Here is a 22,639-nt window from a genome sequence, read left to right as displayed (position 1 = left end):
TTTGAGGATTCATTTGTTATTCTTCCATATGTTTCATAATGGGCCCCATTATTACTTGTTCAGCTCCCCCACACCTGACCTTAGCTGAAAATAGCAACATGCTTTAGACTTTACTATGGATGGGGCAGGGGGTATTCCTTTCCCCTTTACAAGAAAATCTACCTAATTCATGCTCTCTGAAACAGTACGTGAAGCAAAAGACAGCCATAAGTCTCTGAATTTTGCAATGCAGTTCTGCATCCAAGTAACACGTACAGAAATGCATATATTTGGGCAAAATTTCATAAAAAGGTGTGTGTTTGTGAAGATAAGATGCAAAACTGTGTTATATTAGAGGAAATGCAAACAAGCAAGCCTACGAGGTGGAATTTACCCTAAAATGCTGATGAGGACTTTTTAACAAATGTGAAAATGTGGTGAACTTAATATAAGCTTTGAATAATGTGAAACTGAGAGAAACAGATTTTCAGAGTCACCCATTCCTAAGACTTCCCTTGTAAGGGGAATTTAATCCCTTGGTCATTTGTGTTGCTTTTGTTGATGTCCTTTCTCAAACTCCATGGTAAAAGGTAAAGGTAAAGGGACCCCTGACCATTAGGTCCAGTCATGGCCAACTCTGGGGTTGCGGCGCTCATCTCGCTTTATTGGCCGAGGGAGCCAGCGTACAGCTTCCGGGTCATGTGGCCAGCATGACTAAGTCACTTCTGGCGAACCAGAGCAGCGCACGGAAACACCATTTACCTTCCCTCCGGAGCGGTACCTATTTATCTACTTGCACTTTGACATACTTTTGAACTGCTAGGTTGGCAGGAGCAGGGACCGAGCAACGGGAGCTCACCCCGTCATTGGGATTTGAACCGCTGACCTTCTGATCGGCAAGTCCTAGGCTCTGTGGTTTAACCCACAGTGCCACCCGCGTCCCAAACTCCATGGTATCCCTTTCCTAAAATAAGGAATCGCTGATATAAACTGAACTGTATTATGGAACATACTGGGAGAGTAGCCCTTCTCCCGCAGCTTGACAATGGTCACAGAGGGGACTTTGGGGGCCTGAAACCATTACTGGTATCACTGACTTCTCATTGAGCACTCAGTTCTCATTTTATAAAAAAGGACACCTTTAGCCCATTTACTGATGATATATGAAAAAGCACAGAGGCTGTATTTTGCCCAACTGCTTTCTATCAATTCAACTTTCTCCCACCTCTCCTTTTACTCCCAAATTGAATGACAACTTTTCTTTTAAGCAATCATTCTTTATGGATATTTATGGATATTTGTTTTTAATGGATTATTTTTGTTGATTTTAGCCTTACATGCTGTCCTCCAGCTTGCGCTATCTATCTATCTATCTATCTATCTATCTATCTATCTATCTATCTATCATCTATCTATCTATCTCTCTCTATCTATCATCTATGCAGATTAAAAATTCACAGACAAATAAAGGAATAAAGTACTAATAAGGAACATTTATAGGAGAGGAGAAGTCAGATAGCAGATGAATCAACTGCACTGATGAAGTCAGTTTTCTCTCTCTGCTGCAGCCAGGTGGAATGGATGCTATGGAAAAGTCTTCAGATTCCAAAATCTTGGGATGGGCATATCTGACCATTTCATTTTCTGTCTGTTCTCATTTTTACAAGTTCATTTCCCCACATTTCCTAATCTGTTCATGATTTCTTTTTATTTCAGTTATATTTTTTTTAATACAATCCTTATGAAAATGAACCAGCATTTTCTTGCAGAGTTCTCCAAATAGCCAAATTGCTTTATGTTAATTAGCTGAATGTACAGATTGTTGCAAAGCAATTCCCCATAATGCAATGCATTTTTGTATGCTATTATCAGTAATATCTGCATTTCAAAGTACACTTTACCCCCATATATGCATTTTTGTACATGTCTTGGGGGGGGGGGGATGCGTTCCAAAATTTGGGTAAGTGCAAATTTTGAAGGATGGCTGTGTTCATGGATCATTTCAGAAAGCGACGATTATGAACTTTTGCCTTTAAATGCACGCCTAATCATTTTTCTCTTATATTCCTACCTGCATGAAAGAAAGAATTCAGCAGGATCAGCTTGCCTCCGTGACATATGATGGGTAATTCTGGATATATAAAGCTTTGAATAATCCAGGTGTTGTTCAGAGCTACTTGAGGAGAGCAGAAATTTAAAGGTCAAGGCCAAGTAGTTTTCATCTTCATTGCAACAGCTAATCCAAGTGGAGCTTCCCCCATATGGATAGAAAAGATGTTAAAATGCTTGTGTATAAATAAAATAAAATAAAATCATAGCGATGATGGGATAAGTGGATTAACTGTGATAAACAAAAATATAGAACCATGATCCATGCAAATCTGTGGTTTAACTTCAAACTCATTACAGCACAATCATATTGTACTCCAAAATGCTCAGGAAGATGAGATGCATCACATACAAAAGTCCCCCAGGAAAATTCTCAATGCCCTCTTTTAAGTTTCTTGTGATTTTTTATTATGGGCTTCTGTATACAACTCAATATATCCAGCAATATCTGAAAGGGCAGAACTCTAGCATCAAATATTCATTTAGATAGATAGATAGATAGATAGATAGATAGATAGATAGATAGATAGATAGATATAGATAGATAGACAGACAGAAAGACAGACAGACAGACAGACAGACAGATGATAGATAGATAGATGATAGATAGATAGATGATAGATAGATGATGATGATAGATAGATAGATAGATAGATAGATAGATATTCTCTCTCTCTCTCTCTCTCTCTCACACACACACACACACACATGCAATTCTCAGATGTACTGTAACCAAATTAGTTTCTATCTTTTAAATGAAAAAAAAATAGTTAAGTAATATATATATATATTTATCTAAAATGCTTTTGGATTCTACACTTTTTAGAAAAACTTCCCAAATATGCTTTTATGCACATTTTTGATGCATATAGCATTATCCTAGCTATGGTATTTCCCAGGGGAAAAAATGAAATGCAATTTTCCCACACACATTTTCTCTGTTGAATGGTTATACAAAGGATCTCACATATGCTTGCTGTTACCCCTTTCTGTTCAGGTAAATATGTCATGGACTCATTTGGAACAACTATTTTGCATATTTGTACAGCAATGTTTAATAATTTCTATACATTGCAAAATTAAGATTATCATTTATTTCAAACATTTAAAACATGCATGTATTTTATTCAGTTTCTTACCTGTCCTTTGCCACACGGTCCCAGAGTGTGTTGCAACAATGAAATATACAATTATAAAGCAAATGAAGCAATTAAACACTATATACAAAACAATTTTTAGAAACTCCCAATTTATAATGAAAGACAATTCCACATACAAAACCAGTTAAAATTCATTTAAGTGCGGAAGCAGAACAAGTTTCGTTATGCCAGTAGTGATGTAAAGTATGTTAAGTTTTAAAATAATAAATGGTTCTAAACACAGAAAATGTGTAATTAATCATAAACATTGTGATCATGATCAAGCCAAAGCCAAGAATTTTGAAGCAGATTTCAAATAGGATAACTGAACAAGTGTGAGCCCTCCTAAACATTTTTTCATAGAGATTAGGACTTCAGAGGTTTGTGTGTTTGCACAGATGGTGCTCCAGCTATGCTAGGATGTGGATCTGGATTTCAGTGTTTGGACTGAATGAGTCACCAAAAGTCATCGGAACTCACTGTATGAATCATTGGCAAATATTAGCAACGAAGACGCTGCCACAAGAGTTACAAGAAGTAATGAAAAGCGTCGTAAGTTCTGTCAATTTTGTAAAGGTGAGCACTTTAAACAGCCGACTGTTTCCGCAACTGTGCAACGAGTTGGAGGCACCGCACAATGCTCTGCTATTTCACACTGAAGTGAGATGGTTGTCGAGAGGAAAAGTTTTAAAATGTGTTTTTGAGCTTCGCGATGAACTCAAAACGTTTTTTAATCAGAAAGCAAGACCGCAGCTTGAAGCACTTTTCAGTGATAAAAGTGAACTGCAGAAAATAGCTTACTTGGTTGCCATCTTTGCCATCTTGAATGAGTTAAGTTTATCACTGCAAGGACCAAATGCAACATGCCTCGATTTGTCTGAAAAGATCCGATCATTCCAAATGAAACTTTAGCTTTGGCGAAAAAAATTGGATGAAAATAAAATTTACATGTTGCCTACCTTATCTGCTTTCTTTGAGGAACATAACATTGAACCAGACAAAAGGATTACGGTGATAATTTCTGTGGAAGAACACTTGCACATGCTTGCAGACGAAATTTCATCGTACTTTCCAAATCTACCTGACACCCCATTTGCATTTGCCAGAAGCCCATTCACAGTCAAAGTTGAAGGTGTTCCTGAGACAGTACAAGAGGAGTTCATTGAACTTATTAACAGTGATGCCACGAGAACTGATTTCTCTACAATGCCAGGTACAAAATTCTGGATCGAGTGTTTGCAGTCATATCCTGTTCTGTCTAAGACTGTGTTGTGCCTTCTTCTTCCATTTCCAAAAACATATCTTTGTGAAACAGGGTTTTCCAGCTTGTTGGTTATCAAGTCTAAATACAGAAGTAGACTTGTTGTGGAAGATGATCTTCGTTGTGCTCTTGCAAAGACTACCCCGAGAATTTCTGATCTGGTGAGAAAGAAGCAATCTCAGCCTTTGCACTGACGTTGGCTTTTTATGCATACCGTCGAAAAATGTAGCAATGTAGTTTACTGTTTTTATATTAAGACTGTTACCCATGCTACGCCATGCTTCAAGACAAAATATCATTTATTTGTAATTAGAAATAAACATTTCACAATATATCATTACATATTGTTTTTGTGATTAATCACTATGCTTTAATTATGTTTAATTTGTAAGAGTGAAAATACACCCTGCATATCAGATATTTACATAACAGTAGCAAAATTACAGTTATGAAGTAGCAATGAAAATAATTTTGCCACAACATGAGGAACTGTATTAAAGGGTCATGGCATTAGGAAAGTTGAGAACCACTGATCTAGAGATTTTGCCATAGAAGCGGAAGATCTTATGTCTGCAAAACGATGCTCTGTAACAGCACTGAGAAATCTCCATTTCAAGTTAAGGACTTGCTGAATTGATAATTTAAATTGGAATACAAGAAGGGGAGGTGTGAGGAGGTCTTAGAAACAAGTTATAAGAAAATAAGTAATTGAAATTTTATGTGTTTTTGTTTATTTTTGTTTTGTGTGATTTATGAAAATGCCAATAAATATTCATTTTAAAAAAGAGAGAAATCTCCATTTCACAGGTCTCTTTTGGCTTAGCATAGGTCTCATTTTGTCCTTTGAGTTGATTCCACGCAAACCACACCAATCTCTTTTTTTTCATCATCATTGGTGACCTTGGGTGCAGGGCAGGGCCAGAGGTTGGCAAATGCAACCCCTCTGAAAGGAGGGAACAAACAATGTTCCAACAGAGCCGAGAGTGGAATTCCATGAGGGAAGAAGCTACAGAGGAAGACAGTTGTGTGAATTTGGTTCAACAAAACTCCAGTCCTTCACAACTAGGAATATGTCTGTCATTAATTGATTGGTCAGTAGAGCAGCTGTTTTTAACTGCGCCTTGTAGTATCATGACCTTACAGTGCAAATAATGTGCATAATAATATAGAAACAAAAAATATAATATGATTGTATTGCCCCCTGGGAATTGTAGTTTAATTTAAGCAGGGAGGAGAATTATGTTTGCTCTGCAAACATTAAAATTCACACCTCCTGGACCGATACACACATTGGAAAGCAATTATGCTTAGGATTTTGCACTTCTCTGAATTTTGTGATACAGTTCTCATCTAACACACACACACACACAAAAAACCCCACAAGCTTTATAACAGATGCTTTAAAAAGTTTGCATTGAGAAAATATGTGTGTTAAGTGCCTAATTTGTGATAAAATATGCATTTAAGTATTTAAATATGATGCTTTATACATTTTTTTTAAAAAATCAGAGATTAATGCAGAAATTGATTTGTGAATGAGCCCATGTAAAAGTGACAGAGATGGAAAATAGATTAACCCAGTCATATTACTAGCAGTGATATAAATGAGCCTGGAGTTTAACCCACCCTCCTCATCATGCACGTTTAGGAACAAGACAGGATGTGTGATCTACATGTTGGACAAACACAATGCAAGATTTCAACCCTCTTAGCATCCTTCAGGTGCATTTATGCTGCAAATGCAAACCCATTTTAAACCAGTTAAACTGTCACTGTTATCCCCAAGGAAGCCTGAGAAATTGTGGGATAGACATGACCACAGCAGATTCTCTTTATGGCCACAAATGTTGTTCTGCAATTGTAAATTTGTATGTGGAAAATGGTGCACATAAAGACATGAGCAATCCTCCTTAGCTAAATAATGTCAGAAGATAAATGGACCCCAGTTGGGTGACACTTTGCCATATCTCTCTCTTTCATTTTCCTGTTCTGGTGGATGTCATTGCTTTGCAAGTGAACATACAGAGAGCCTATAAAGTTTTGATGATGGAGTGAGATATCTTTTTTAAACACTGGGGCATTGCATGGTTCTGCATGGCAGTAAAACCTTCTCCAGACCTGACAACTGTGGACTGACAGAGACAGTCTATCTCTATATAGCTCTAAAGCATTAAGTGCCACATTGGACAAGTACAATAGAGATGAAGAAGAAATAATTTTGAAATAGACAAGCATTCCTGGAGCAACCATTGTTTTGGATGTCAGTCAGAGCCAAGCTACATATTCAGTAACTGCGTTCTACACGTCTCAACAGATAGCATCATTTAGGATGGGTGAATCAGTCCAGTTCATGTTACTTCGGCATGCACCCACCCATAAATCCATTGTTCCTGCATTCATATGAATTAAATATGCATTAAGATCTGCATAAAATGTGCATTCCAATACATATTTTGAAACAAAATTTCTCTGAAAATATTCATCTTTTTTTGAAAATTTGGCAAAGAAGAGGAAGTGGGGAACATATTAAAGAAAGGAAATAAAATAAAGGAATGATATATTAAAATACTAATAGTAATCTCTCCCCATAAAACCCAATCCTGAATTCCTCAAGCAACCCTCATGCAGGGCTGGCACTTCCTTATTCCATGTACAGAAGCTGGACAGACTGGTAATTTATTTCTTACTTCAACACTGGTGACAGGACAGCATCCTCCACTGTAGATGAGGATAGTTGGTGAGTTTAAGGGAGTGCATGGCAGCAGGTCGTGTGGGACACACAACTCTATCCTCCAAAATCTCATTTCCACCCCATAGCATCTGCCACCTGAGGCAGCCACCATACTCTGCCTAATGGTAGAGCTGTCCCTGCTTTGGTACCACTTGAGGATACAGTTTGGGGGGTTAAAGTGTAAGGTCAGTCACTGGAACAAAGCATAAAGCATTTCCATATGCATTTTTGGAAAATATCCATCTTGAGGGGCACATTTTGAAGAGCAATTCTCTCAGGCATGTGGGGCACTATAATGTCCCCCTGCCCCTTGAATTTGAGAATTGCTACTAGAAACATGTTCCCAAGGCAGCAGAGGATAAATCTCATTTCTAGTGCCTGGAGTTTCCACCTCTTCTTGCCTACCAGTGATTCTATCCCTGGATTGTGGTTGGTGTCAGTGGGCATGTATGGGGTGGGAATGGGAGGAGGACTCTGAGGTTGGAGGTGGGGAAAGTTTTGACACTGATGGGACCCCCCCCCCAATGCTATTGCTGGGTGTTCCTATAAGGAATATTAGCCAGCTCAGTCCATGCTCTGCCTCTTCAGAAAAAAGTTCAAAGGGTAGCTGAAGAGGTAGACTTGGTTCCATCACAAAGGGCGTTCCACTGTCTGGACTGTGGTGAACAAACCTGAGTCCTTTCCCTTCCCTGCAGGAGTACTCAAACTTCTCACTTGCCCAGAGATGTGGAAGAGTTGGCACAATATATTTGCTTGTGCCTATAATTGTATCCTAGAAGTCTGCATGTGAACTGTTTAACCAGGTATCCTGCACTATGAGCTGGTGCTAAGACTACCTTTTCGCTCTATAAGACGCACCAGACCACAAGACGCACCTAGTTTTTGGAGGAGGAAAACAAGAAAAAAAATATTCTGAATCTCAGAAGCCAGAACAGCAAGAGGGATCGCTGCACATTGAAAGCTGTGCAGCCTGCATTCACTCCATAAGACACACACACATTTCCCCTTACTTTTTAGAAGGGAAAAAGTGATTCTTATAGAGCAAAAAATACGGTATATGCTGATTTTATCAATAAAGCTGTCGAGATTCCCTGAGCTGAGAGTTGGAGTCTTTGTCCAAGAGTGGGAGCCAGGAGAGCTGGTAACCAGAACCTACCAAACTGACCATATCCATGTCTTCCAATATTTTGCAAATAAAATAAAATAGAAATGGAACAAGCACACGTATGCGCACACAAGCAATCCATGCCAAATTTCTATCAGGTATTTTTTTTTAATCATCTCACAGTCAGCTGCACTGGGAATTCCTAAATGGTGTGTAAAATGAACATCTGTCGATTGCCAGGATGGACACATCTGGACCAATTAATTTTTCATCATCTCCCAATATGGGAGATCAAATATTCACAATATGGTAACAAACTGGAGTCTTCCATTGGTTATGCTAAAGAGTTTCTGAAAAAGATATTTATTGAGAATTGAGACAGAAAGGAAAGGTCTTCACAGCTCTTTAACCTCAACTGCAGTATTTAATTTTATATGCTGAAGAGCCTAATACAATTTTCCATTAAGAGCAATTTACAGTTTCTTAAATAAATACTGAATTATTAGAGAGAAGCCTTACTTAAGCATATACAGTTATTCTTCTCCTTTTACCCCATATCTCTGTTTATAAATTTAAATTTATTGAGTTTAATAATAAATATAAGGTGAATATAAATATAGGGACGCAGGTGGCGCTGTGGTTTAAACCACAGAGCCTAGGGCTTGCCGATCAAAGGTTGGCGGTTCAAATCCCTGCGATAGGGTCAGCTCCCGTTGCTCAGTCCCAGCTCCTGCCAACCTAGCCATTCAAAAGCACGTCAAAGTGCAAGTAGATAAATAGGTACCACTCTGGCGGGAAGGTAAATGGCATTTCCGTGCACTGCTCTGGTTCACCAGAAGCAGCTTAGTCATGCTGGCTACATGACCCGGAAGCTGTACACCGGCTACCTCGGCCAATAAAGTGAGATGAGTGCCACAACCCCAGAGTCGGTCACAACTGGACCTAATGGCCAGGGGTCCCTTTACCTTTACCTTTCTATGGTGAATATGAATTTAAGGGATGTATACTCAAATACAAATTAATTGATGTACTTGCCAATATGAAGAAAAGTTAATGTATTTGTTAAGTTCAACATCAAAACAACAACCTTTGTGTAAAATGTTCGCCAGGACCAACTAAAACATCAAAAATAAAAAACATCTAAGTTTTACGCAAGGTAAACTCATTGAAATTTATGAACCTTAGTGAATCATGGCTATTAAAGTAGACCCACAAATGGATACAACTCAGAGATCTTAAAATGTGTGAAAATGGAAAGGTAATAATCCACCTATGGGCTTAGTCTTGATGGTCAACAAAAATGTGTTTATGTAATTTATGTTTTCCAAATGAGTTTCACACCCACTGGAGTCCTAAAGCCATTCCCAATACAGTGGTACCTCGGGTTAAGTACTTAATTCATTCCGGAGGTCTGTTCTTGACCTGAAACTGTTCTTAACCTGAAGCACCACTTTAGCTAATGGGGCCTCCTGCTGCCATCACGCCACCGGAGCACAATTTCTGTTCTCATCCTGAAGCAAAGTTCTCAACCCGAGGTACTATTTCTGGGTTAGCGGAGTCTGTAACCTGAAGCGTATGTAACCTGAAGCGTATGTAACCCGAGGTACCACTGTACTGCCAGTCAAGGTATAAACACACCTGCATGGGGTAATGATGTCCCCACCCCATCAATGCCCACTGATATGTACATAAGCAGAAATGAATCTGACACTAATTAAGCAGTATTGATTTGAACAGCTGGGGAGAAAGCATTGTGAGATAGTCTGGAAAAAGAAAAAGAAAACAACAACTTCACTGCCCTCTAAGGCAGTAAATTCAGGGGCAATGGCTGCTAGGGATGGCAAACCAGTTAATTTCGATTTCTCATTCTTCCAGTCTAAAAGTTCAGTTTTCCACCTTTCCACATCAGTTGCTAATTGTGTGTGTCCTCATCCAAATTTACCAGGCTTTGGGGGCAAATTGCTCATAATATGCATATTTTTTGTATGCATTTACAAACATGCATCTTTCTATCTTATTTTCAGTAAGTATGCATTTTATGGACAGTTTGCCTGGGTAGATGCATTCTTGTACACATCCTTTTGCTGGAGAACTTAATTGCAAAATCCAGAGATGTGCAAATTTCGAAGGATGGATGTGTTTCGCTTCACGTGCTGCTCCAGAACATGCAAATTAGGTTTCAATGCAAACTGAATCAAATCCCGAATGGCTGTTCCCTATAATAAATAAATTTAAGAAGAATTAAAGAAATGGTAGAAGATTCTCCTTTTATTTGTTCAGGTACCTTTATTTGCAGCCAAAAAGCAAGACTCCAACTGAAAGTACAGTGGTACCTCAAGTTAAGTACTTAATCCATTCCGGAGGTCCATTCTTAACCTGAAACTGTTCTTAACCTGAAGCACCACTTTAACTAATGGGGCCTCCTGCTGCCGCTGCACTGCCGGAGCACAATTTCTGTTCACACCCTGAAGCAAAGTTCTTAACCCGAGGTACTATTTCTGGGTTAGCAGAGTTTGTAACCTGAAGCATAAGTAACCTGAAGCGTATGTAACCCGAGGTACCACTGTACCCAAAGTAGTGTTTGCAGTAAACAGGATCTTTTGGGGGAAACTGTTCCTTTAGTCAGGGAGATAACACAGGCCCTTGGACGGCTTATAGATGCCATGAGGGCGATCTTCATAAGCAGTTGGTGGGGGGACATGGACAACACTGTGTCCCTGACCTGGCTTTGCAATACTGCATACCCGGGTCAGCCCAAGACATTTGGGCACATGGATCAAACCACAAAATGGCTTTCGCCCAGCCAGGAAAAAAGGGACAAGTGAAGATCTGCACCAGGAACAAGGAGAGAATAAAAGATCTACTTTGGGATCAAGAGAGGAAGGAGACCGACTTCCGGGTTAGCACCATCGTCGAATGGCGGATTCCCTCTGAGCTCGGAGGGAATCTGCTCAGCAGGGGTCGGGTCCTGCCGCGCCGGCGACGCGGGGACCCTTAAAAACCACGGGCGCGGAAGCCCGTGGACTTGGTGACTCGGCGGGCACCGTTTGCGCCCCCCGACCTGCAAAGGAGCCTTTTAAAAGGCTACGGAACGGGGGGCGGGGAGCGGCGCGGTGCTGAGAGTCCTCTGCTTCCCCTGCCGAGTGAAGCCGCATGCCATGGACGGAGAGCGCTGACTTCTTCCTTTGAACATTTGGATTAAAAGCAACAACCCGTGAGTAATACGGAAATTGGACTTAAAAGGAAAATTTTCTTCTTTGAATTTGGCACGATCGGGGAAGACGCAAAGAGGAAGTCCGTCTCCCCGCCTTGTAAACAACTTAAAGCAAGGACTAGACAACTAAGGTTGAGAGAATATTCTTTTATAAAAGTTACTAATTTCACGATCGGAAAGTACAAGTAATTTTGCTGGAGGATAAGAGTTGATTTTGAGAGCTGAAGTGCAACCCCCCGGGAACCGGGAGTGATCCGCGAGAGAGCCTGGTGAAGAGATATAGAAGGTTTTGACAGCTGTCAAAGCAGCTGTCAAAGTTGGGGAATAAAAAGAGAACATTGTTTCTGGTGCCTTTGCTGGCTAGGTTTGATACAATTTGGATATAAATTCTTGAAAACAAGGAATAACAAGTTAGTTTGACTTTTGGGTTGGAACTGGAAGGATACTAAGTAACCATAATCCCTCTAGAGGGGGTTTTGGGACATTACAAGAATGGCTGTAAGTGGAAAAAATACTTACTGAGTTGAACAGGACTTTTTATCTCCTGGGAAAGCTTCAAGAACAAAGCATTATTTTGACTACAGGGGTTTCTACACTGAAGGAGACAGTAAACTTATCTACTGAAAATGGAAGGGACTTGACTCAAGTTTTTGTTCCTGAACAAAAAGCCCCTGTAGCGGAACTAGAAGTTTTTGCAGCTGAGCAGGGAAAGAAACCTGAGAAATGTGATGAAAGGGAACAAGAGAAATATGATGATCTGGAAGGGAATGAAGGAGGAGTCATATCGCCGCAGAAGATCAAGGAAGGCCAAAGGCCTGTCAGGAAGGATACAAAGGAAAACAAGAATTGGACCATGAAAATTTGGCTTGAACTGGACAAGGAAGATTGGAGAGATCTCCTGATGTGGAGATCTGAAGACCTATGGATTACAAATTTGAGCAAGATGGAAGTTGTAGCATTTGGGACATTCAGACTTAAAAGGATCAAGAAACAAGATTTGAGTTCCACGTTTAAATATAGAGGTCTGGATGGAAGAAAAATGGACATTTTCGAGACAGAGCTTCTCCTAGATTTGGTGCTTGATATAAAGGACTACCAAAAAAACCGGCAAAGAGGAACTGAGAGAGAATTAAGGGCCTTGGATGTGAGGTCTCCAGGCTGATAGCAGATAGACTGATGGACATTGGGGGTCGAAACCGGGAAAGGGGGGTGGGAGTTTGGGAATCCAAAGGGTGTACAATTATATTTTGATCTTTTCTTCTTTTATTATTTTGTTTTGTTATGAGTATAAAAAAGGGGAATTCGTGGAAGGGAATTGGGGTCGACCTAGAAAAAGATCTTAATGTTTAAAGACTGTGGATTATAAAGGGAAAGTGGCTATATAAAATGAACTAAATTGAATAATGGGTTAAATACAATAAGGTTAAAAACTTGGGATAAGAACTTGTTGAACTAAACAAATGGAAATGGAATACAAGAAGGGGAGGTGTGGGGAAGTCTTGGAAAGATGTTATTGAAAGTAAGGTTTAAGTGTAAATGTTTTCTTTTTTCTTTTTCTTTTTTCTTTTTTTTTTTTTTGATTTTTTGGAAATTTCAATAAATATGATATTTTTAAAAAAAAACAAGAGAGGAAGGAGACCAGTGGTACCTCTTATTTGTCAAGAGGTGGGATTGGGGGAGGACTGCAGATCTGGCCTCCAAGGAGCACGCCACTGCTGTTGCTGCCACTGTGGAAGTAAAAAAAAAGTTTAGTGTAAAGGATCCCTGGGTGGTTAAGTCCAGTCAAAGGCGACTATGGGGTTGCGGCGCTCATCTCGCTTTCAGGCTGAGGGAGCCAGCGTTTGTGCACAGACAGCTTTCCAGGTCATGTTGTCAGCATGAATAAACCTCTTCTGGCACAACGGAACACCGTGATGGAAACCAGAGCATGTGGAAATGCTGTTTACCTTGCCGCTGCAGTGGTACCTATTTATCTACTTGCACTGGTGTGCTTTCGAAATGCTAGGTGGGCAGGAGCTGGGACAGAGCAATGGGAGCTCACCCCATCGTGGGGATTCGAACTGCCGACCTTCCAATCGGCAAGCCCAAGAGGCTCAGTGGTTTAGACCACAGCACCACCCGCATTCTGTGGAAGTAGCAGCAGGCGATGCATTCCTTGAAGACTGAATCTGCTGTCCCTGTAGATCTTGCAGCTGTGCTTATGCTCCTGCACTGCTGGCTTATGCTCCTATGTTAAGCTATAAAATGGGGCAGGGCAGTGATCCACAGTAGAAAAACAATCCAAATCTAGGTCTCAAGCAACAGCTTTTCCTTCAGGATGAAAGCAGCTTGCTTCAGCACACTTTTAAATTTGTCTTAGATCTAACATTTAGCTTGGAGCCCCCCCCCCCCAAAAAAAGATGTGACCCTTTTCTAAAACTGGGGGAGACAGGAGTTGCATGCTACTCTCAATCATTTCCTGTCACAACCTGAAACTTTTGCTTCCTTCTAATTATTAAGGTGTGAAATAGTTAGCTGAGGCACATGTACAGAGCAAATGTCATTCAAAGGTCATATGGAATCAAAAAACACACACAAAACCCCAACCCTTGACAAAATGCATGTAGAATTTCAACGGCATGCTTTCTTTTGAAGGGGAAAAATAACCCAGCACTAATTTTCCTGGCATTTGCTACTTGTTTAGAAACATTGCCTCAGGCTAGCCCTGATGTCTGGAGTATGAAGTGGAAAATAAACTCTGGAAAGTTGAACAAGTTCCTACGTTGTTTACTCATTTCAGCCACCCAAAGATAGTCTGGAAACAAACACAGAAAAGTCTTGAAGACTTAGGGCAGGTCAAGCCCAGTCTTACAACTCCTTTTTGCTGAATTTGAGTGGAGGAAACATAGCTCAGTGGTACAGAAGAAGCAATAAGTCCCAGGTTCAGGGGAGGAGGGAGGGGGGGTGGTCTGCCCCAGGTGTCACCACTGAGGGGGGAAACAAAATGCCAGGCAGCACTCATTGCGGGGCCTGCAGTGTGCCCGAGCCACGCATCTCTCCTGGGAGTGATGCGAAGGCTTGGGTGCCTGCAGGCTCCATGCTACCCAAATGGTCCGCCCGCTGCCTCCCCTTTAGCTGTAGGGCAGCTGAGTGGGAGGGGGCAGACAGACTCCTTGGAGGCCCCATGGAGCATCCTGCCCTGGCTGGCCACGCCCCTGGACGCAGGGAACGTGCGCTGCCCCAGATGCCCAATTGGCTTGCTCCGCCGCTGCCCAGGTTTAATCTTTAGCATCACCAGCTAAAAGCATGTGATGGGAAACACCTTGATTCAAACTTTTGGGGAGCCAATGCTAATCTCAGTTGGCGGTAGGTGGGGGTTCGTAGGCGCCACCTTGTATCTCTTTTCTTTTAAAAATAGTCTGTTTCTTTGTACTCTGTCTGCTTCAATCTCTGCTTCAAGTTCCAATCCATTATTGGTAAAACAAAGTTCTGTGTTCTTCCCATTCACTCTTGTGGGAAATCTTAAAACAGCTATAACTCTTTTCTCTTTTGGTGAAAGCAGGTGAAATTTACAGGCACCAGAGCCCCTCTAGCTTGGAGGGGGACTGCCAAATTACAGACAAATGGGTCTAGAGGTTTAGTGGGAGGAGGATAAAAAGAAACCCACTTCCCTCTGTAATCCACATTCGGACAATGTCAAAACTCCCTATTAGTTCAATATTTTCAAGCAAGGGAACAGGGTTGCCTCTTGCTCCTTCTTGCCTTACATTTTGCTTCTTTGTTATGCTTCTTTGGTGCTTAATCGTTTGTACTTCTCTGTAGTAAGCAACAAAAAAGTCAAATTAATAAAACAACAGTATTTGCAATAATATTATTATTAATAGAAAAAATATTAAAATAATTAAGAGATGGTTGAGCAGTGTGTATTCTTGCTTATATAAACATTCAGAGCATGCCACTGGCTGGCTTAGCTGTCTGCCAATAAACATTACAAGGTGAGACTGCCCTGAATGGTATCTACAGAGTGCTATTTTGATTATTTATTAAATTTTTATACAGCCCTTCGTATGAGGATCACAGGGCAGTTTGAAATATAAAACATAAAAATACATGCTGTAGTAACAAGCAATAACCCCCCACTCTCAGATTAAAATGCCATAGATTGTTTAATTAGCCAAAGGCCTGGGAGAAGAGGGATGTTCGGTTTGTTTGTTTGTTTGTTTGTTTGTTTGTTTGTTTTGCAAAGCCCATGGACTTATACAAATATAGAGGCATGGGAAAATCAGAGGCAGCTGGAAAATTTATATGTTGGCCAAAACCTGTAAACCTAATAATGTAGTCTCTGACATTAACACGCCAATAAAGTGTTGATGTTTGAGGAAGTCTTTGAACTCTTTGTTTTTGTCTTTTGGGGAATCTCATTTTTTTTTTTTTTTAGGTAAGGAAAATGCATGTGTGATATAAGTTATTTAAGTAGAGAGGCAAATGGTAGAAAGGGGGGGGGGAATGATATCTTAGAATGCTTCTTCTTCTCCCCTCTCCCTCTTCCTTCCATTTTATTGCACAGGCAGCACTGAAAGTAGCTTTGTTCATCTTATTTTGAACAAAGGATGTTTATATGTTTATATATGACATATGTATAGAGAGAGAAGGGAATGTGGGGGGGGGGGGAGAGAGAGACAATGGCCTCTAGGCAATACTTACATGGCTTTGATCAAAGTTGTTCAGTGACCTTAGAATTTGAAGTCTAAGTTGCCCCTAGAACTCAGCTGCCTATTCATCCATAGGCAGCTCAGCCCCTCTGTGACATTACAGCTGCTAAGTCAATGACAGCCAGAGGGGCTGTGACACTTGTATGTCAAGACCCAGGGAGATGTGAGAGCAGACTGGCCCACTCGCTGATGAATGACACTTACAGGTCATGAGTTATAAATATACTACATCCTATATACTAAGAGCAAACCCCAGTGCTGATCCTCAGGTAGTCAAAACATCACCATATGTGCACAAGAGAGGGATTTCAGTAGGCCTGGGAAATCCACCAGGTTTGCAGAGAGAGGGAGAGAGAGAGAGAGAGAGAGAGAGAGAGAGAGAGAGAGAGAGAGAGAGAGTCTAGCCAAGGGTGGTCCAACTTTTCATGCCAAGTGGGCCACAAGAGTACACAGAAGCTGCAGGCCACACACCGCCTTGTTGCACAGTGAGGAGCAAGGTCAAAATTTGACGCCCTACACAGCCCTCATGTTGCCTTCCCAAAGCTGGTTAAGCAAGGCAATGGGCTTTGGAAAGGACGTGAAAGGCTCTGGCAGGATCCTAGAGCTCTCCCACCTTCTTCCAAGATCTGTGAAAGTACCAACTAGGCTTTGGAAAGGAGGTGGTGGGACTGGGTCCAGAGCCCTCACACCTCCTTCCCAAAGCCCAGTGCTTTGCTTACCCGGTTATGGGAAGGCTGTTGGGAGAGGGTCAAATGTTGCCAAGGGCCACCAAAAAGGCCTCAAGGGCTGCATGAGGCCCTTGGGCCACACATTGGACCACCTTCGTCTAAAGCCATAACAAAAGAGAAAATACAGAAGACAAAAACAGAATAAAATACATTACACAGTTAAAATAATTATTAAAACCAGTCATTCTGTCAGATAAGAGATTGGTCCCCTGAAGAATTTAACATCATCTCCATAAACTTTTCTCCTTAAAACTGCTGCTCTTAAGGCAAAAGAGGCCAGAGGTGTAGGAGGACCTGTCCCCTAATAAAAAGTTAATGAAATGCCCCATCAAATATCTTCCAGCTGGGATATTCAAATCTTTGAACAAGACTGCTTTTAAGTCCCCGTGGATTAGGCAAACCAGTAAGCAGTGCGGTAAGTTTTCAGAAACATTACCTCCTCATGGGCAAATTCTCTATTCTTAGGGAATTTGGCAACAGCATCCTTCAACTAGGGCAGAGTGCAAAAATGGAGCCGCAGAACTCCATTTCTCCTTTTCATATTGTGATGTTGGTTACATAATGAGGGAGACATTTAGAAAGGCAGGCAGAGGTGTAATCAGAACAAATACCACACTTTAAAATATGAGATTTCATGTAGTGAATGCAGAATGTCCAAAGAAAGGCTACACTTATCAGTACAGTGGTACCTCTAGTTACGAACTTAATTCGTTCCGGAGGTGCATTCTTAACCTGAAACTGTTCTTAACTAGAGGCGTGCTTTCGCTAATGGGGCCTCTTGCTGCTGCTGGCACACGATTTCTGTTCTCATCCTGGGCCAAAGTTCTCAATTTGAGGTAACTCTTCCAAGTTAGTGGAGTTTGTAACCTGAAGCATTTGTAACCTGAGGCATTTGTAACTCGAGGTACCACTGTAACTTGTAGCATTTACTGATTCCAAGATGGAATCACTCTTTTTAAAAAAATAAAAAATCAGCAACTCATTGAGAGCACAAAGTACTAAAATGGGCCCTATTCCATTTTAAAAAAAATTTTAGCCAACACCTAAGGGCAAGGATATGCCCTCTGGCCTTCACCAAACAATGACCAGCTTCCAAATGGTGCAAGTTTAGTGTCTTGGATGAAAGCATGGCTGGCTGGCTTGTATAGGAACACTTCACACTGGAACATTTTCTTGCAGTTTCCGTTTGCTCCAAATGAAAGCAGAGAGTGAACACAAACTGTGCAATCTTATCATGGTTGCACAAAGTCACCGTTGTTTGGCGCCTCACCCCACCCACCCAGCTTTTCCTCATCTTCTCATTGGCCATCTTAGTGCAGCGCTCCCAGTGTTCTGCACCTATGTACAGCCTGCAGCTCTGCCTTCCCAATGGAGGCTGCATGCTGGTCATTCACTTCTTAGGGCCAAATGACACGCTATGTAAAGCACACCCTTTGAGCAAGTCTCAATTCAAAGGTGCCATTCAGGGACAAGTAGTTGAACCCTTTCATTCCATGTAGCGTCCAGGCACTCTGTCACTTCATCTCACTCTCGGAGTTCTGCTTGAATAACAGGAGCTGATACCCTTTTAAGGGGTGGCCAAGTGACTGAAATAAGGAAACATTTGATCCCAAAAGCATTAGGAAAAGAGCAAAACTCTACATCTTAAAATGCAATGACCTTGTTTCACTGTCGTTTGCAGAGATTTCCCCAATTGCTCAGACTCTTGCTTTGGGGCAAACAGCAGCGGAGATTGGAGGGGAAGGGATTTAACTGTTTCTTCCATTCAATCAATTCTTGCTGAAATCACGCACAGACACACATTCGCTGCTATTTGACCCTAAATGCACTAGCAGAGACAACTGACAGTTAGGAACCAGAATGGGAGTTAGTACACACATGCATTTGCCCCTGAATGTGCTATTTGCTGGAACCAGGGCATTCAGGGGTAAAGAGATATGTGCATGGGGGATTTCTGCAAGAAACTGATAAAAGGAACAAACAATTAAATCCTCCCTCTTCACACACCCTGCTGCTGTTTGCCTCCAAATGCGCTGTCTGCACCCTCACTAACCCACATTAGACTCCCTAGAATATATTGTAGTAAACCTTGTAATGTGCAGTTTGCACCTTAGTTTTGTAAACTGCTTTGAATTTTCTTCTTTTTTAACAATCAAGTGGTGTATTATATTTATGGAACAAAATAAATAAATAAATAAATAAATAAATAAATAAATAAATAGATAGATAGCTATTGTACTGTACATGCTGTCAGTGAGGCTCTCTGGTCTCCCTAGGCACAAAGGGCTTCCATGATTGTTTTGGGGTGTGTTCACCATCCCACACCAAAGCTTTGCATTGGAAGGCTGCCTGGACAAGCAGGACATCAACAAGGTCCTAAAAACTTGTGTTCAGTGAGGAGAAGGCAGTGCGGAGATGAGGAAGGAAGTGAACACAGAACAGAGAAGAAAATATAGCATCATTTTGAAGTAGTTCTTCAAATCAAAATACCAAGCTAGCCAGCAGTAATATCTATTGATCTATCTATCTATCTATCTATCTATCATCTATCATCTATCATCTATCATCTATCTATCTATCTATATCTATCTATATCTATCTATCATCTATCTATCTATCATCTATCTATCTATCTATCTATCTATCTATCTATCTGATCTATCTATCTATCATCTATCTATCTATCTATCTATATCTATCTATCTATCTATCTATCTATCTATCTATCTATCTATCTATCATCTATCTATCTATCTATCATCTATCTATCATCTATCTATCTATCTATCTATCTATCTATCTATCATCTATCATCTATCATCTATCATCTATCTATCTATCTATCTATCTATCTATCTATCTATCATCTATCTATCATCTATCTATCATCTATCTATCATCTATCTATCTATCTATCTATCTATCTATCATCTATCTATCTATCTATCTATCTATCTATCTATCATCTATCTATCTCTATCTATCATCATCATCTATCTCTATCTATCTATCATCTATCTATCTATCTATCTATCTATCTATCTATCTATCTATCATCTATCATCTATCTATATCTATCATCTATATCTATCTATCTATCTATCTATCTATCTATCTATCATCTATCTGTCTATCTATCTATCTATCTATCTATCTATCTATCTATCTATGTATCATCTCTATCATCTATCCATATCTATCTATCTATCTATCTATCTATCTATCTATCTATCTATCTATCTCTATCATCTATCTATCTATATCTATCATCTATCTATCTATCTATCTATCTATCTATCTATCTATCATCTATCTATCTATCTATCTATGAATAAATGATTTGTATTTGGGAGAGTTGCATATACCCTAAAACACATTGCTCCCTTTTCCTAGTTCCAGATTTAATGTGGGTGGATGAGGCTGGTTTGGTTTCACTGAGGCATAAGCAAAACCAATCTTGCTTTCTAGAAAGGCATTGTTCTGCATTTTGACACACACACACACGCATCAACTTTCTCTGATATGGTGGGGAGGAGGAATAAAGGGGTGGGAGTAATTCTGAGCCTGAGATCCACAACTCTTCATGTTGACTTTCTCCAGGGATCACTTGCCATATGGGCAGAGGAGAGGAAAGAAGCTGCTTCAAAATGGGAGCTGCCTTTTAATTCTGGGCAAACCTGCTACCAGTTCAAAGATGTCCATCTGTTCTTCTACAAATCCTTATATAAGCACGAGCAAAAACTGGCTGGGAAGTGAGAGGGGGCCTCCTCTGTAGACTTCAGAGCTTCTCTGAAGCTGATGAAGCTCGCAGCCCCAGGCAATGCACTTGAAACTCTTTCCACACCAAGTCAGGATGTTGCTAATGCTTGCATTTGACTGGCAAGCTGAGGCGTTTCATTGGACTGGTTTCTTAAGCAGGTACCGGAGGGGTCTTTTTCAGCCCCGAGGGTCACATCCCCCAATGGACAGCATCCATACCAGAAGTCAGCGGGGCCAGAGGCCAAAGAACGAGGGCTGCACACCTCACACCTGCACATGAGATGCAGCATCACAGTTGAAGGATAAGTGCTAGCTATGCATAAGTAATCAAAGAAGGTACAGAGCAGGGTCAGTGAGCAGTGTGGCCTAGGGAAAATGCATGATCTGGGGAGATTCTCAAGGGCCAGATGGAGAGATCTGGAGAGCCATGTTTGGCCCTCAAGCCTGACGTCGCTCACTCCTCCCTTAAACTCACTTGAATCTTCTGTGCCTGCCTCTTCTTTTTACTGTTTGATTGAACACTCAAAATGTTATGATTTTGCAGTTTAAAAAGAAATATTGGAAAGTGCCCTAAGCATTATGGTTACAAGGGACTGGTGAGAACATTTGGAATGCATGTTTGCAGAGTTACTGCTGAAATATTCTATGGCTGGTCAGACACTTCCTGGAGATATTCTTTTTTTTAAAAAAACACACCTATTAATAGGAACAATGTTATATGAATATTATCCTGGATGAAGAGCATATGAGTCAAAATGCATGATATATTCCGCTTCCTTAAAAAGTAAAAGAGCAAAAAATAACATAGGGTGCTATGTAGTGCTAGTCCTACACAGAGTAGACCCTTTGAAGTTAACAACAGGCATGACTGATTTTAAGTCCCCTAATTTAAATGAATCCATCCTGGGTAGAAATTAGTTTTGACCAGGGTCATCAAAGACAGTGCCATAAATGGCTGGGTCAATGGACCACTTAAGCATCTCATCAGCAGTTGCAGCACCAGATCTGATCCCGCTCCCAGTATGATGATATATACTGAAACCAGAGCTTTCAGAATTCTTGAGAGAATCCACATACCGATCTAGCAGTAGCTGCAGGGGTTTTTTTCCAACTGGAACTCACTGGTACTCAGTTCCAGCACCTCTCAGATGGGCACCATTGCCGTTCTAAGAAAATGAGGGAGCTGTCCATGGTGACTTCTGACATCTCTTTATTCTCGAAAAAGAGCACTGTTAGATTTATGTCCAGGCAGCTTAAGCTTGCAGTATCATTCCTGGTTGATAAGTTGCTTCCTGTCCCATAAAAGTCCAATATAGATTTCTGCTGCTGACAGCATCCTGAGGCTTTCCTAGAAGGGAGGGCCCTGCTAGCTTGAGCATGGGTGAGTACCATCCTCCCCTTTTATGAGCCCTAAAGATGAGGGGTATAATTGCAGTTCCTTATATAAAATTCTTCTTGTGGCCGACTTTCTTCAAAATTCAGATAGAAATTAATTGAATGCGGCCTGTGTTCCTGAAAAGTTTTAGATTTTCTACCATGAATCTGTTTTGCTATTGAATTGTGTAATACCCATCAATACATGGCTGTTTACATATTTATTTAGCACAGTTATATCCCACCTTTCTTCCATCAGGCTATACATGCGGTACCAGATGGTCTCCTATCCAAGCACTGATCATACCCAGAGCTGGTTAGCTTCAGTAATATGGCTGCATCATCTGCCATCAGACGCACATATAATTTCTCCAGAATGTATATTTGGAAATATTGTTAAAGTTAATGGTGGAAAAACTAGAGGCTGGACTGGTGTGAGGGGCTTTATAGCTGGGACTACAGCTTTCAGGACCTCCACATTTCTGGGAAATGGGCAGCCACTGAATCTTATGTAGTTGGCCTCTAAGGAAGAGCCAGTCGTATTCTAGA

At 40.7% G+C, this 22,639-nt stretch overlaps 1 pseudogene; it reads left to right on the top strand.

The window, feature by feature from the left end:
• The first annotated feature begins 1,921 nt into the window (after positions 1-1,921).
• Positions 1,922-4,682, top strand: LOC114585873 (protein FAM200A-like; annotated as a pseudogene).
• The last annotated feature ends 17,957 nt before the right edge of the window (positions 4,683-22,639 follow it).

The sequence above is a fragment of the Podarcis muralis genome, chromosome 15 (genome assembly GCF_964188315.1).
Source record: "Podarcis muralis chromosome 15, rPodMur119.hap1.1, whole genome shotgun sequence".
Classification (NCBI taxonomy): Eukaryota; Metazoa; Chordata; class Lepidosauria; order Squamata; family Lacertidae; genus Podarcis; species Podarcis muralis.
Note: the sequence above shows the minus strand (reverse complement) of the source record. Positions and strands in the feature narration are given on the sequence as shown.